Source organism: Alligator mississippiensis, chromosome 6 (assembly GCF_030867095.1).
Source record: "Alligator mississippiensis isolate rAllMis1 chromosome 6, rAllMis1, whole genome shotgun sequence".
In the NCBI taxonomy this organism is placed as follows: domain Eukaryota; kingdom Metazoa; phylum Chordata; order Crocodylia; family Alligatoridae; genus Alligator; species Alligator mississippiensis.
The window spans coordinates 87,415,271-87,430,610 of record NC_081829.1 but is presented as its reverse complement, the minus strand read 5'-3'; the positions used below and the strand labels follow the sequence as shown (position 1 = coordinate 87,430,610).

The 15,340-nt window shown below is 45.7% G+C and overlaps 1 long non-coding RNA gene across 2 annotated transcripts; it reads left to right on the top strand.

Moving 5' to 3' along the window:
* The first annotated feature begins 278 nt into the window (after positions 1 to 278).
* On the top strand, positions 279 to 12,586 carry LOC132251214 (uncharacterized). 2 transcript variants are annotated; one of them, XR_009463120.1, is made up of 2 exons: positions 279 to 405; positions 1,807 to 12,586. It is a non-coding gene; the product is annotated as an uncharacterized LOC132251214 (long non-coding RNA). The 2 variants fall into 2 exon arrangements; XR_009463119.1 differs by having other exon boundaries at positions 279 to 1,636.
* The last annotated feature ends 2,754 nt before the right edge of the window (positions 12,587 to 15,340 follow it).

Below are 15,340 nucleotides of genomic sequence, written 5' to 3'. Positions count from 1 at the left end.
CCGCGAGGGACGCCCAAGAGCCGGGGGCCTGGGGTCCCGACTGGCCTTGAGGTGGGCCAGGGCAAGAGGCCGAAGTTTCCGGGGGAACCACACCCGAGAGGGGAAGATAGCTTTGGGAAGGGAGAGAGCAGGACGGTGAGCCCAGTTGGGAGGTCAGTAGTGTGTGGGGCCTATAAGACCGGAGGCTCGAATATGGGGAGCCCCAGAGAGGGGGCGGTGATTTAAGGAGGGGAGGAGTGTGGCGGAGCACAGGGTGCTCCTGCCACTTTAAGGGCCTGGAGTGGGCAGCCTCCAGGTGCCTGATTGCGGCAGCCATTTTGAGGCCTATATAAACCAGGCAGTTTGGCTGCAGGAGGTCAGGCAGCAACATCGCCTGGTCTTAGGGCTGCTGTGAACGACCCGGAGGTAAGGGGGAGCTGCAAGGGGATGGCAGGAGGCTCCTGGTCCTGGGCATGACCTGAAACTGCACCCTGCCGGGAGTAGGTGGTCTGGTGGGGCTCTCAGTGGTGCGGGAGCCCCCAGGAAATGCCAGGCCAGTGATCACCCCGGTGAAAGGCGGGTCGGGGCGCCTTAACCCCTAGCTCCCACCACCACCGGGTGGGTGACCCCTGAGTTGGATGAGGGCCAAGAGGGCCAGTGTTATGAGGGCCGAGAGGGCCCGTGTGTGTGAGGGGCCCAGAGAGGGCGGACCCCGAGAGTGGGAGTGATGTGGGCGAGGTGCCGCGGTTGCTTCTAGGAGGAAGGGAGTGGTGGCACGGTGAGGCCCGAGGAGTAGAGTGAGTGGCTAGAAAGACCCAGCCCGAAGGGGAGAGTCCCCTCGACTGGCCCATGCTGGGGCCAGGACCAGTGAGGGTCAAAAGGGCCGGGGGCCCACCGCGAGGGACGCCCAAGAGCCGGGGGCCTGGGGTCCCGACTGGCCTGGAGGTGGGCCAGGGCTGGTAGCCGAAGGTTCCGGGGGAACCACACCCGAGAGGGGAACAAGGCTTCGGGAGGGTGAGGTAGCCCAGATGACGGCGGAGTGGCCGCCTGAGGAGAGAAGACTATAGTGGGGTCGCGTAGGAGATTCTGGGGCCCAGCGTGGGGCCGGTGAGATGTTGAACACCATGATGCCATCTGCGAGGCTTGGGCTGGGGTATTAGGGGAGGTCGGAGCCGCAGAGCGCCCCTGGGCATCGGGGCAGTCGAAGGGCAGCCTCCCGCTTAATTAACATCATAATTGAACTCAGTATCATCAAAGGCGTGGCGGGCGAGATGAGCGGGCGGTTGCCCAGAGACAGGTGGGCGGGCCATGAAGAGCTCGGCCCTGAGTAGGCCTGCTGTCACGGTGACAGGCGGGCGGGCCACAGAGCTCGGCCCCGGGAGGCCCCCTGTCACAATGCTGCACACTTCACATGACAACTTGTATAACCACAAGGCAGCCTCACAGCTTGAAATGAACCCTGGGCTGCTCTGAAAAAAAATTCAACAAGACTATTTAGCTGCTAAAAAGATGCAGTTCCCAATTCTCATGATGAACTGAACAGGCAGCTACTAACTAAGCAGCTGTTTCTTCCTCTACAATGGCTGTTCACCACGACTGATTCAAGGCAGCGCCAAAGGATAGAGCCAAACAGAGCCAAGCACCCTCTATGCTCAAGGTCAGTTGACAGTATACCATAAGGCATACTGCACATCTGCTGGCTGCACAAGGCTAGAGTGCCACCTGCTGACTGTAACTCTGCCTCTTTTAAATTAATGAGTAACAATATAGGCAATGCAATTTTTTTCCGTGCATGTGTGTTATGGTTTGTGTTCTGGTAATGCCTAGGAGGCCCCAGCCCAAGACCAGGAACCCACCAGGCTACAAGCTGAACCGTTGCTGTCGGCAGTCCCTCGGAGTCGAGGACGACGTCCATCAGGCTTGGGTCCTGGGGTGAGAACTGGAAGAGAGCAAATTCAGATTGGACATCAGGAACAAATTCTTTACAGTGAGGGCTGCTGTCCTCTTCCTTGGAGGTATTTAAAAGGAGACTGGACAGACACCTGGCTGGGGTCATCTGACCCCCAGCACTCATTCCTGCCCAGGGCAGGGGGTCGAACTCAATGACCCCTCCAACCCGAACATCTATGAAACTATACTGAACAAACCTGTAAGAACAGACAGTCCCTTTCCTGAAGAGGTTAGTCTTGGACAAGAAATGGAGGGAGAGGGGAAACATCTTAGTGGTGTAAATTCACAGTGACCCAGCAGGTCAGGAGCAGCGCACAGGTCTCCAGATTTCTGTTCCAAGTATGGTCTTGCTGTCGGTCCAGGTTGCCATCCTATGTATATTCTTTTACAGATCTATATTTTGAATACAGAAAGTTTTATACTCCCGCATGATGATTAGAATCCAGTAAAGACTGATTCCTTGGTGGTCGGCATTATGGGAACCCTGTAACCACCTTGTTTTAGGTAAAAGAAATGCGGTAGAAGTTAAGCAGGCAACATGCATACCAGCCCTCTCTGATCCAGACGATTGGGAGCAGAAAAGGGTTGGGTTAGAAAAGGAGTTTTGGAACCACCAAAGAATGGTGTTTTGCACCTGTTAGCAGTAGTGTTGCACTACGACACAAAGGAGGAACCCTGGGAAGGAACTACCAGGAGGTTAGATAGTCTTGGGAGAAAGCTGCGCTTCTTGGCCCAGACTCTGACCAACTAACACCACTCAGTTTAGTTATGTCCTATTGTGTTGCCATAGGAGAAGGACTCCTGGTTTGAACCAGAACCGCTCTGTTCTAGGCCATGTACTAACACAACATGAAAACAGTAGCTCTCATCCTACAAGAGGGTCCAGGCTAGCCATAAGGGAAGAAAGAATCTGTGCAAGTTAGAGAAGCAAAATTTCTGCACTTGGCGCTGATTGTATTTTACAGGCAATCTGGAAGGTCTTACAGGAATCACTGGAGTAGTCCCTGTTTATCAGGGAAAAAAAAGATAGCAGGATATAGCTCTTACTACATCTCAGCACACCTAAGATCCTGACAGCTATGAATTTCAGTGGCTGGCAGATCCTCACCTCAGCCCTTTGCTAACTCCTGCTAGTGCCTGGTTGTCCTTTGCTGTTTTTCCAATAAAATGCCCCTGAGACAATGCATGGTGTAATTTCAAAGTGAGAGCATCTTTCATAACAAAATGAAAACAGGGTAGATCCACAAATGGCAAAGTACTAACACAACCTGTGGATAAGGATGGATGACACCATTGGAAGAAACCAGGAAGTTGCTGGTGTGGGGCACAAGCAGGAGCAAGTGGTTGAACCAGTGCTTAAAATCGACTAGTGGCAGAGAGTCATGTTGCGTAGTGGGCCAGAAGAACATAGCAAAGCAGATGATGAAAAAGAAGGGGCTACATGCCAAGTGGTTGCCAAGAACATTTTTTTTTTTCTTCACTGGAGGTTGAATCAGAGACCTGGATTAAGAATATGCAAAACTATTGATTCTTGCTAAGCAAGATGCTCACAATCCATCTAGCAATCCTTGAGCAAAATGGTCCCTTCATCTTCACCATTCTTAAGAAAAGGACTCCAATAACGTTTGCATCTCCTTCTTGTCTTTCTCTGCCCATACTCAACATCTCATGCCCAATCACCATGTGACTGAACCTGCACAGGTTCCTAGACTGATTTAATTAGTTTAGCCTGTTTAAATGAATAAATAGTCTAAGTTTTTAACCTGTGGTCCCCTGGGGGTCCACAGACTATGGGCACAGACAGAAGTGATAATTTTCACTCGACCTGGCCCCTGAAAGTGCTTTACAGCCATGACCTAACACAAATGCATGGCTGCAAAGTGCTTTAAAAGGGCCCGATCCTGTGACAATCTGAACCCTTGTTATGTGAGGGGTCAGATGAAGGTAAGCGCTCCAGAGTGCAACGCCTTCATTAACTTGTGTCTGCACATCCCAGGAGCAGGGCCACGCTGACGAAGCCCAGCCCTGCTCCTGGTGCTGTTTTCAGAATGGAGGACAGGGGAACAGAGGAAGCTCATTCTGGGGGTTGCCCAGCCAGCACTGGAGGGTGGGTCAGGTGGCTTGGAGCCCACTCCCCCGAGGTGGAAGGCTCCAATCCACCTCCCTCCCCCCAATTCCAGCATAGGCCAGGGAACAGAACAGGCCTTCCTCCCATCCTGAGACAGCACCAGGGGCTGGGAGAGGGGGTGGGTAGGGCTAGGGGAACAGGCTGCAGAGATGCAGCCTCTCTCCTTGGATTGGCTCCAAATTGGAACTTGATCCCCCACCCTCCTGACCCAAGAGCTAATGTTTGTTGGGTCAGGAGGACTGGTCTAACTCATGGCAGTTTCTGTGAAGCGCCATGAGTTAGACTCAGAAGCTGCACTTCTGTCTGTGTCCTGTGTCTAAGAGATCTGTGAAAGATGACTGTGATTAATCAAAAATATGTGAATACCCACATTTATAGTCAAAGGAGTCCGTACCTCCATTTGAAATCTCCAAAGGGGTCTGCAAATGAAAAATGGTTGAAAACCACTGGTTAAACAAAATGTCTTGGAACTACAGGTGGTTCTTTATTCCCTCCGCCCTGGTTCACTGGTGGCCTGTCCAGTACCCATATGTATTGCTATTACCCATCATAAATGCCCTTTGTTCATGCAGTTTGTACAAGATTAAATTATGCTACTAAGCTTCTTTTCCACAGGCAACAGACACGTATTTGTTGCGACTTGTGGTGCAATAGTATCTGCAGGGCCCAGGCAAAGACAAGCTGCATGTCATTAAGATCCAGGCACTTAAACTTTGATCCTCACAAGTACTTAGGTACATAACTCCCATGGAAATAAAAGCATGTTAGGTGTTGAGACTCTGGGCATTAGTTTACTTGAGGTTCTGAAATTCCCAATGCAAACAACCTGCCAGAAGGCCTGTGGCAGAGCCAAGAAAACAATCCATGCTCCATTGTTTTAGGCTATCCCCACAAACATCCTCTCTCCCCCGGCCTGGACTGGAGTAGCTAGCAAACAACAAAGCCAGACACTTAAGCTGATGTCCAGTTTCAGCAGACAAGTCTCATTTTGCAGCTTGAGTGGTTAAAAAAACCTGACAGTGCTTGCAGAATGATGATGTTTCACTTTCTTTTTTTACTGAGATTTTTTTCAGGCACAAAGATTTCTCTCTCACAGGCAATTTCCTGAATGTTTAGACAAATCCCTCCAACATGGCAGCATTTGATCACTCCTCAGCGGCCGCTGGAGAACTTGCATGAACCTGTTGAGGGCTTTCTTCTAGCCTCAAACCCTCATTTGCAGTTAGCAAGAGGTGAAGTGGAGTTTGTTGAAGAAGCAACAGCAAGAAAATCCAATACACTCTTGATTAGATTAGCTAGACACCAGAAGCTTAACCCAGAACATTAAAAGGAGCCAGCTTTTTCCTTTCTCTCCCTTTTTTTCAGGTTCTTGGGTGCCTAAATATGAAGATGGCACCTAGAGGGATTTTTGAAACTGTGGTAGTGCCTAACTGCAATGATTTAATCACTGTAAGTCCCTGATCTGTATCTTTAGCTGTATCTGCCAGCTTTAGTATAACAAGAGAAATTCTATAGTTGGACCTGAGTGATTCACACCCAAGTGTACCAATGCAAAGGTTTATCTGCAGTAAGCCACTGGAATGGTACCAGAAATGTGAATTCAATCAAACCGGGAGCATCTGAGAAGTCCCATTATCTTCCAAATAAATTACATTAAAATGAGTGTAGTCATCTGAGGAAATAAATCTAATGTTCGTCTCAACAGAGGAGGGGTTTAGACTCCATTCTGAGCGAAATCAGTAATGGCAGTGCTGATCAGTCAGCACATCAATCCTCCCCAGCAGTGAGTCACAGCAAGCCAAATGTCTCCTTGGTATAACTCTGTCAAAGTCAACAAAGTTACACCAGGGATCTTTTGAAACCATAGGCTGGATCCATATGTGCAGGAGCTTGTAGTTTGTGGTGCTGCAAACCTCTGCGCCATGCCACAAACTGCACAATTTGCACCTTAATCAGCGCACAGCACTGCTACCTTGCAGCACCGGGGCAAAATTTGCTAGGGGAAAAAAAACCTGGGAAAAAGTGGCACAAACCACACCAAAGTGGCAGGCGCAGGGTCAAATGCAGAAATGGGGGAGCAGGCAACCCATCTCTGCATGCTGTGGAGCAGCCCATGCTGAGGCACCCCTTGTCCCAGCCAGCCACTCCCTTGCTGGCTGGGACGCAGGGTGCCTCAAGACAGGGGAGCAGGCAGCCCTGGGTTGGCTGCTCCCCTGTCTGCAGGGGCTCAGCACAGGGGCTCCACTGCAGACCCCCCACACGGACGCACACTGCACCCCAGGCCGTTGCAAAGCAGATGCCCCCAGCACATGGGACAATGTGTCCTGCTGCAAAGCACATGGGCAGGGACGTGCACTGCGGCACAAAGGAGCATCACAAATTTGTGCTACTACAATGCATGCTGCTGGAAAGGCACGCCCCTGCTCGTGTGGACATGACCTTAGTCTTCAACCTCCCTAGCAGAAAGCCCATGCAAATGCTTCTTTTCCTTTGGAGAAACTCCCTTCTCAGAAACAAGTTGCTTTATCAATGCCCAGCATTTGCCTTGTCCTCACGCCCTTGGAGTTGCAGAGGAACCCACCAACACAAATAATAAATCACAGACTTCATGTAAAAACTTCCCTGGCTGTTGAAACTCTTCACCAGTGCCACTCACTCTGTAAGACAGACAGCATTCCTCACGTCTCGGATGTGAAGCTGGAGATTGACCAGTGGCCTGTTTAATGATGCCTCTGTCTCTCTGGGGCAGGCTCAGATCGCAGGCAGCTAGCTGCACAGCTTGGTGGCCTCCATCTGTTTCATTGGTTCTCTCATGGATGACCGAGGCTCAGCTTGATCCAAAATGTTCTCTATGATAAACAAGAGAGGAGGGAGATGAAGGAATTCAGACGTGTAATCGGGTGGGGGCTTTCTTTCAATGCCCAGGGCATGGAGTGTCACCCCTCTCCTGCTAGCTCATGCCTTATCTTCCTCGCATGACTCTTTAAAAACTCAGAAGAGCAGCTCTCTGAATAAGAGGGGTTTGTTTTCCTATGATTTTACTGCCAATGAAAGGTGTTTGCTTGATGTGCCTGGAAACAATGTTCTCCTACCGTGGAGCAGACACAGGAGCCCCAAGGGAGCACATACCGCTTAACTGTTTGGCAGTCTCAGAGACATCACTTGTTCTAGTGACAGAGCTCCCCGTCTGTCCGTGAGTACGTGTCGCCCCTGTACTTGTATCGCTGAAAAGTACTTACCCCAGAAGTGCACTTATGTAACCGAGAGCACAGAGTTATATGCTCCAAAGAAATTATACTTACATTTATAATTATACTTACATTACCCTTATTGCCTCTTGCTTGAATCATTTTAAATCCCCCTATTTGTGTCTTTTGTCATATGCTGCAACCCAAATCTGAGCTGTTAGGGCATTCATCTTTTCCCACGGTGCTTTGTCTGCGTCTCAACCCTGCCTTGGCCAGACCAGGTCAATAGATAGATTAGCCTCTATGTCTATGGCCTCAGAGGTAATAAGTCAGTTTTACTCCCAGCCCAACACTAACCCACCATGAACTCTACAGAGGCCACCAAACTCTTCACATAGGGCATAGCTCAGATGGATACATTCCTACTTCAACATATTGGCCCCCAAGGATCTGAGAGTCAGATCTTTCCAGCTTCTGCTTGTTATTAGTTGGCAAGTGGAAACTAAAGCAAAAGATATAAACAGGAAGGACTGCTCAAAGGGTTGGCTTCATCCTACGAAAGTAGGCGGCATGTTCTGTTGTAGCCAAGGCACTTGTCATGCACAACACCTTAGCAAGTGAAAGATCCACTCATTACCCTCTGCATTGCAACTTCAAATGCGAGTGCCCCTACGTAAAGGAAAATTAACACTACTTTGAGAAGAAGTCCTCCATTCTTTGCAGTATCAGTTCCCAACTCCCTCCTTAGCCCAACTCACCAAGTAGGCCAGGCTGGGTAATGGCTGTCGCACTGTAGTCCAAGGTACTATGAGCTTTAGTCTAGACTAATCTCATCACATTTGTTTCACCTATGACCAAAACTACATGTGAACCCAGATCAACAGCCAGGTTTTGAGTCCAGTTTCAATGGCTGTCTCAATACCATGCGATAGGCCTTGCAATACTTGTGGCTGTTTTTTCTTTCTACCCGCTGTCAAGCTGTTCTCTTTGCAGCCTGTGACATGGTGGAGGGAGGCAAAGACAGCTGAGCTCCACTATCCACACACTTCAAACCCAAATTTGTTGCTGTCAGGGGTCAGTTCATCTCATTTTCCTCAACTCCATGTCCCTGGCTATCCACTTGTGTGTGACCGGACCCAAGTGTGCCACTGGTATCCCTCTTTAAAAATGCTAAGGCCTCAAAAATTCATCACTCCCACTTTTATTTTTCCAGCTATTTACTTCCTTTGGGAACCAGGGGGAAGGCGCATTCAGGCACAGACAAGCTTTCCTCTCTCAGGACAGCATTTCAGGCTTTCACACAAAAGGGATTTTTAAGCAATCCAAGCACAAACAATAAAACAAAAATATGCAAGAGTCAGTATTTTTTGTGACTGGTGCATGTGACAGTGAGAACTTGGTTCATTGCCTATTCTTGGGCTTAGAAAAAGTACATCTTTAAGTTTACAGTGTTATTGGCCCAACTACAAAGGATAAAATTCCCCTTAAGCCTTTGCCCAGGGCCTGATGATGATTCCAAAAATAATAAAGACTCCTTGAGGTTGGAAACTCCAGTTCAGAGAGATTTTGTTCGTGTTTTGTAAATGATACACAAAAATTCATCCAAATGAATGGAAAATGCGTAAAAGGTTTGAACATGATGTAGTGAGCAAAACCAACACTAAGATGGAAATAATTTACTTAATTCTTTGCAAAGCGCCTGTCGTTTCCAGACAGCTGCTTGCGGGGTCTCTGCTGATAACCCATTGCCAGCTTGTGAGGTGAAACTTTATGAAAGCAGAGATTGCAGACAGTGCATTGAGTTTTTGTGAGAAGGGAGAAGAGGGAAGGGGAAGAAGGAAAGAGAGGGGAAACAAACAGTTCCTACTTCTTCTTTTTCAGGGAGGATAATTGCGCTTAAAATCTGATCTTTCCCAGTAACAGGGTTGCTGATTTCCATAAGAGATAAAAGTATCTTTGGAGAGAAGAACTTAGGAATTTCAGCCAGATCCGTGTTGATGTATCAAGTCCAGGATCCTGTTTCTTTGACAGTAGCCAGTACGTGGTTTTCAGAGACGAGCTCAAGAGGAAAGACCATGATGGAACAACTCGCTCGCAGGAAAGCTGCTTCTTGTGTCAAGTGTCCATGCTCTGAAGCACGAGGACCTATCCTGCTGAGCTCTTAGCCCCAAACATACCAGCTGGCAATGAATTTTGCAGGCTATCAGTATGGGTAATAAACCATTCACTTTTGTTGCTTTCCAGTTTCGTTCAGTGTCTCATCCTTTATGGTGGGGGAAGAAGAGCACCCAGTATATCTTGTCAATTTGTCATCTGGCCTGCTCCTGTAGCACTTCATAAAATCACTTGTCTCAAATCTTGTCCATCAGAAAGAGCTGGTATGGGCGGCTAACATTAACCGTGGCTAATTATCTATCATATCCAAGCTATGAAAAAGTTAGTTAATGAGAAAAAAACCTATTCATGAGACCGGCTCAACTGTGCATCTGAGCCAGGCTGTTGGCTGATAATTCACCCTTAATTTACCTGTCTTTCAGCGCTGGTAGAGCTGCAGTGCTACTAGTCATGGTAGAAGTGTTGGCCAAGGCTGGTCCAGGCATTTTTACCCTTGTGTTTTCATACCACTAGAAAAATACTTGGATTCGGGGTGCTTCCGCCAGTGCTCAGCCTGGAGCAGGTGAGAAAATACAGTGCGTGTGCTAATGTGCACACAACCTGCAGCTCTGCTCCGGCAAGTTATTGTGAACAGACAAACTCCCGAGTGTGCAGGGAGCCCCACTAATTTCCGTAGCGCATTCTGGGATCGACTCATGCTGACCATCTTGCAGGCAGCTTGGACTTTGATTCTAGGTCATGTGTACAGCAATCCCTACAGCCACAGATCTGCAAGACATGCCGGTGTCAATGATCATCCTGATTTCTTTAGGAACTTAATTTCAGAAACACCCAAGTTCACTTATTTTTTAAATAAACAAAACCTTGGATTTGGTTGCTCATTAATGCCACTTACAGCACATAAAGTGTATCGGGATAATTCCTGTGCTCATTCATTTGAGAGGAGCAGAAGTTGTATAATCCTCCTTGGTCACACAAATTATCCAGAAGAGAGTCTCTTTCAAATGTAGTCAATGTGCCGCTTTGGATAATGCTTCCCATTTTTCTAACCAACAGAGAATTACATTTCTCAGCTAGATTTTCTAATGCAGAAGTCTGGCTGGCATGTTTGTTTAGACAGTGAAACAAACCTCAAGAGACCAGATTGTAGGACAAACATGTTCTTAAATATTTTACATTCAAAACAGCAAAAGCATTTGAAAAGAACAGTGGAAATGAGTGTTTAACCACGTTTATGCTTTGTGTATGGCAACAAAAAAACCGGCATGCCAGTTATCATTTACTTTAGGAAATGTTCTGGTAGTCACAGATTCAACAGTGCCCACACATATACAAAGAAAAAGCAATAGTGGGGGAAAAAATGATAAATTGTTGCTAAGGTTATTTGTTAGTATTTCCCAAATCTGACATAGTCTGTGTAGGGCTTAATAGTATTATCAGCTTTCAACACATCTATTTCAGTTTTCATGTATACTGGAGTTTGCATATCCACATCGAGCAGAGTATAGGAAAATAGGCCACAGAGAAGTAGGGCTAGAAGGAACCTCAGAAAGTCATCTAGACCAAGCCCCTCACACCCAAAAGGCCCAGGATTTGGGCTCACTTTGAACTCAAGGTATGAACCTCCTTGGCTGAAACATCCTAAAATGATTTCTGGCCTGTTCCTACCAGGCGTAGTACCGGAAACATTAAAAACACCCTTTAACTTGCCACAGGTGAAGCAGGGAGACAAGAGCACTAGGAAAGCATTAACCCAAAGTTACCTTTAATAACGCCCTGAGCAGCTTTACTGTACCTTAACAGGGTGCGTTCTTACCAGGCAATAAATACACTGCTATTTTTTGTCACTTTTAAGAAACAAACCCTCTAAATTTCTAACATCTCTTTATAAGCTGCCTCACTGCAACTCAGTCCATCTCCCCTGTTTTCTTCTTTTAGTGGCCGGTAGAGGGTGCTGTTAAACTTGGCAATGATTTCACTTCTCAAAGGTCAACCAAACCCAGTAATAAACCTAGTCCTGGTCCCTCCCTCACACCCAAAAGGCCCAGGATTTGGGCTCACATTGAACTCCTACCCTCCTGCTCATCTATCAGATCAGCTAAGAGGACAGTCTTATTTTACTGCCAATTTAAATCATCTCACTTTATCTTAAAACAGATAACAGGGATCAGAAGTTATGCAGCTGCTGCCAAGCCTTGAGACAAACGCACATAAGCGTGTGCTGAAGCCTCTGGACAAGAGGAACTCTGCCGAGACCTTGCAACTGGAATAGAAACTCGGGCCTTTGGACCTGATCATGCCCCTCTGGTTCTGGCTCTGGGTTGGATTTGAGGAGCCTGCCTTTAAGATCCAGTGCGATTACAACCTCATGATATTGGGATTCTCGTACAAACAGCTTTTCTCGTGAGCCAGCTGGCCACTATAGTGCAACCTCATATGACATTGCTGAGTTTGCCTTGTCTTGTCCTGAAATCTCACAAATGTCGCAAAGTGAGAACCCAGCTCTACGCCCGAGGTCAGGCTTTTGCCTCAGCTCCTCTGCCCCATCTGAAATGCTGACCCAAACCTAATCCAGAGGCAAGTACCTCCGGCTTGGCTTCACTTTAATGCCAAATCACAGTCCCTATTACGATGCCCAGAAGGAATTTCTGAGTTGTTATCCCAAAGGTACAGCTTCCAGTATTTCAAAGCCCTCTTCCCCATTGCTCTCTGCAAATTTTCTCAGTCTCCTAATTCACTGTGTTAGCAATGTAGTGCCTCTGAAATGAAAGATATCGGAAAACTGCAATGGCGGGGAAATGAATGGAGAGGGAAAAAGGCAGGTGAAGGGGGACCTGCTGCTCTTCAGCAATGATTCCTACTGTATTGTGCTTTAATGAGCAACACAAGCTGACTCTAAAGTGAGACTTGCACAACTCAGCTACCCCATAAAAAGGTACTCATAAGTATAATACTTTTCAGGTGAAAGATGACTGGTACCAAGTTATTAGCAGTAATAGGAAAATGAGACACACAAAAGCAAAAAGGCTCCTAATGCCTGAATGTGGAAAATGGAAGGAGGGACACGTTATATACTGCAGCCTCCACCAGCTGGTATTTAAAACATCAAACAAACTTCAGCACACAGCTTTTGCTTATTTGTAGCTCTCATTCTTGGCTCGGGCTCATCTGTTAGGGTAGACTTTGGCAGTTTAAAATATCAGGCAATAAACTTCTCTTACTTGCATTTTACCTCCATGTGAACTTTGTGGGAAGAGTTAACCATTACGATTGCCACATATTCCAGACTGGCCATGTGCAGAATCAAGAGATGACAATTGTATTGAGTGATTCTTACAAGTGAGGGTTAATGCATATAGAAATGTATAAATGGTCAGCCTCTTATTTTAAAGAAAAAATGTATATGTACCAGTATTAAAAAATGAATATGGTAAGGGATGCTGCATGAAGTCAAAATGATGCCCTCTGCCGATATCCACGTGTAGCAGTGCTATAGTTGCAATATTCTTTAGCTGGCAGGTATAGTTTGTCTTACAGGTGAGAAAACTCTGCTTTATGAGTCTTACAAAGTCTTTGGAAACTTTTAAACCTTATCCTAAATCCTGACGGGACAGGATAGGTAAGTGGGATAGGTAAAAGACTGACAACTGTAATTAGGTCTTTATTGTTTGTTTATAACTATGAGAGTAGCCAAGTATTGGAACAGGCTACCTAGAGAAATTGTGGAAACCTCCATCCTTGGAAGTTTTTAAGAGTACATTAGACAGACACTTAGCTGTCAGGGATAATCCTGCTTTGAGCAGGGGCTGGACTAGAGGACTTGTGAGGTCCCTTCCAGCCCTACTTTCATATGAACCCAGTTCACTGAGTGGAGATCCTCCAGTCCCACTTAAGACCTTTCTGCTCTACTCGGTTTTCTAATTTTTGTTCTTATTACTCTTCATCTTTCCCAGTGTCTGAGATACTAAGAATCAGGTGCTTGGTTTGGTCCATCACCCAAAGATTGAAGAGGTGATGCCTCTTCAAACATTTGGACCTAAGATACATTTCACTCAGTGCTATGTCTCTTCTAAAATACTAAAAGGAATAAAATTATCTTTCTAAGCATGATCATACTGCATCTGATGAATATATTCAGTATCACAGTTTAAGAAATACCTCCACATAACATGGACAGTAAGATGGATCTATTAAATAAACTGATTCTTTAAGAACATAGGTATGTATATACACCAGAATAGATTATAAATAACATCTTAACTTCATTAAAATCAAAGGCAAAACTCCCTTTGACTTCAATCATGCCAGAATTTTACCTTCTGGGTTTTTCTGGGCACGGATAGGGGGAAGAAGAGGGAGACAGAATATGTTTATCACTTATTCTTAATTACTTTAAGGAGGGGATCTAAAAAGAATTACTGAATATAGAAAATGAGAGAGGTTATACTGCTCACTTGGGTCCCAATTCCAAAAAGTATTTATGCATTCATTCATATTCCGCAAAGCACTTAAATCCTTGCTTAACTTAAGCATGTGCTCAAGTTTCAATGAAAATGTCCCACTCCTTGGTATTTAATACTTTGTTAATATGAAGGGAAAAACTTACTCTGAACTATAGTTATAAATTGAGAGACTGACCTTCTGCTTAATATTCTTAAAGCTAACAGGTCATTTTTCTCCTAATGACTGTTCAGAACTCCTATTACCATCATATGAATGTATTAAAGGAAGAAAAGGCCACAGTAGCAATCTTCTTTATACACAGGCAAAGAGAGTCATATGCAAGACTATTTATAGATTTCTCCTCCTAGAAAATTACAATGTAGTTCTGGCTTTAAAAAATGTTGATAGCAATGGTAATGTATAATACATAACTGACCTTCGCAAGAGAGAATTTTAAGATAATCAAAAGTTAATTGTGCCAGCTGATTAGACAGCTCATAAAAAGATGTCCATGAAAGCCTGGTACAGAAAGTCTGCACCAAAAAATAAGACAGTAAATAACAAGAGAATGTGAGTCACAGCCAGACTATACACAATGAGCCTTGTAAATAAAAGATGCCGACCAATATGTTCTCCCAGTTTTAAATTGCAACTTCATAGTTTGGCAGTGAATTCACGAATTCAAAAAATATAAACACATTAAAGAATTTATGCCGAGAACGTTTTGCAACTACTCCAGACTGACAAGGAGGACTTGTTGGCGCAGTTTTCCACCTGCTTTTTCCTTTATTACTCTTGACATTTCATCATCAATATACTGAGTTTACCTCTGCCCAGAGAATACCATCTCAAGCACGCCATGGAAATGGCAATACCACAACTTTAACCTCGCTGTTCTGTTGGAGGTATTAAAATGCGTGCACTGAAAAGCCTAAAACATTTGTTTGGGAGAAACAAAATCAGACTGAACGAGAACAAATGATTTAGCAAAGTAAAACTGAAAAAAATGAAGACTGGCACTTCACGCATTCTCTGCAATAGAGCTTCTGGCAGCAGAGGCAGGATGCCTCAGGGGGCTGGGAGAGACCTAATGTTTGCCAAAACTCAATTCGACTTCAAAATTATGCGCTTGCTGGCTCAAGTGCTAAACATGCACTCTAGACCTCAGAGTCTGCCTGCTTGGAGTCACAATGCCCAAAATGGGGCAGCAGCTGGCAGGTTTCTTAATGTGTTTTGAGGATTGTGAAGGATACTTTTCCATCTTGATTTTTTTTCATTATAGTTTCATCCTAGGTATGAAAACACTGTAGCTTGTCCTAAAAAACTTGACATACTGTTTCTGTTGGCTGGCTATTGGCTTCTATTTTCCAAAGCAGCTGATAGTCTGTTATGGGAAATGTCATGAAATTAGAAAAATTCAGTAATGAAAATCCTGACTAAAGAAATCCTCCTGTTAGTTCAACAAAAAGGCAAATACAAACTTGAAATAGCCTTTCAATATCTCTCCTAGAAACAGGTTTGAAAAATGAGGCTTACA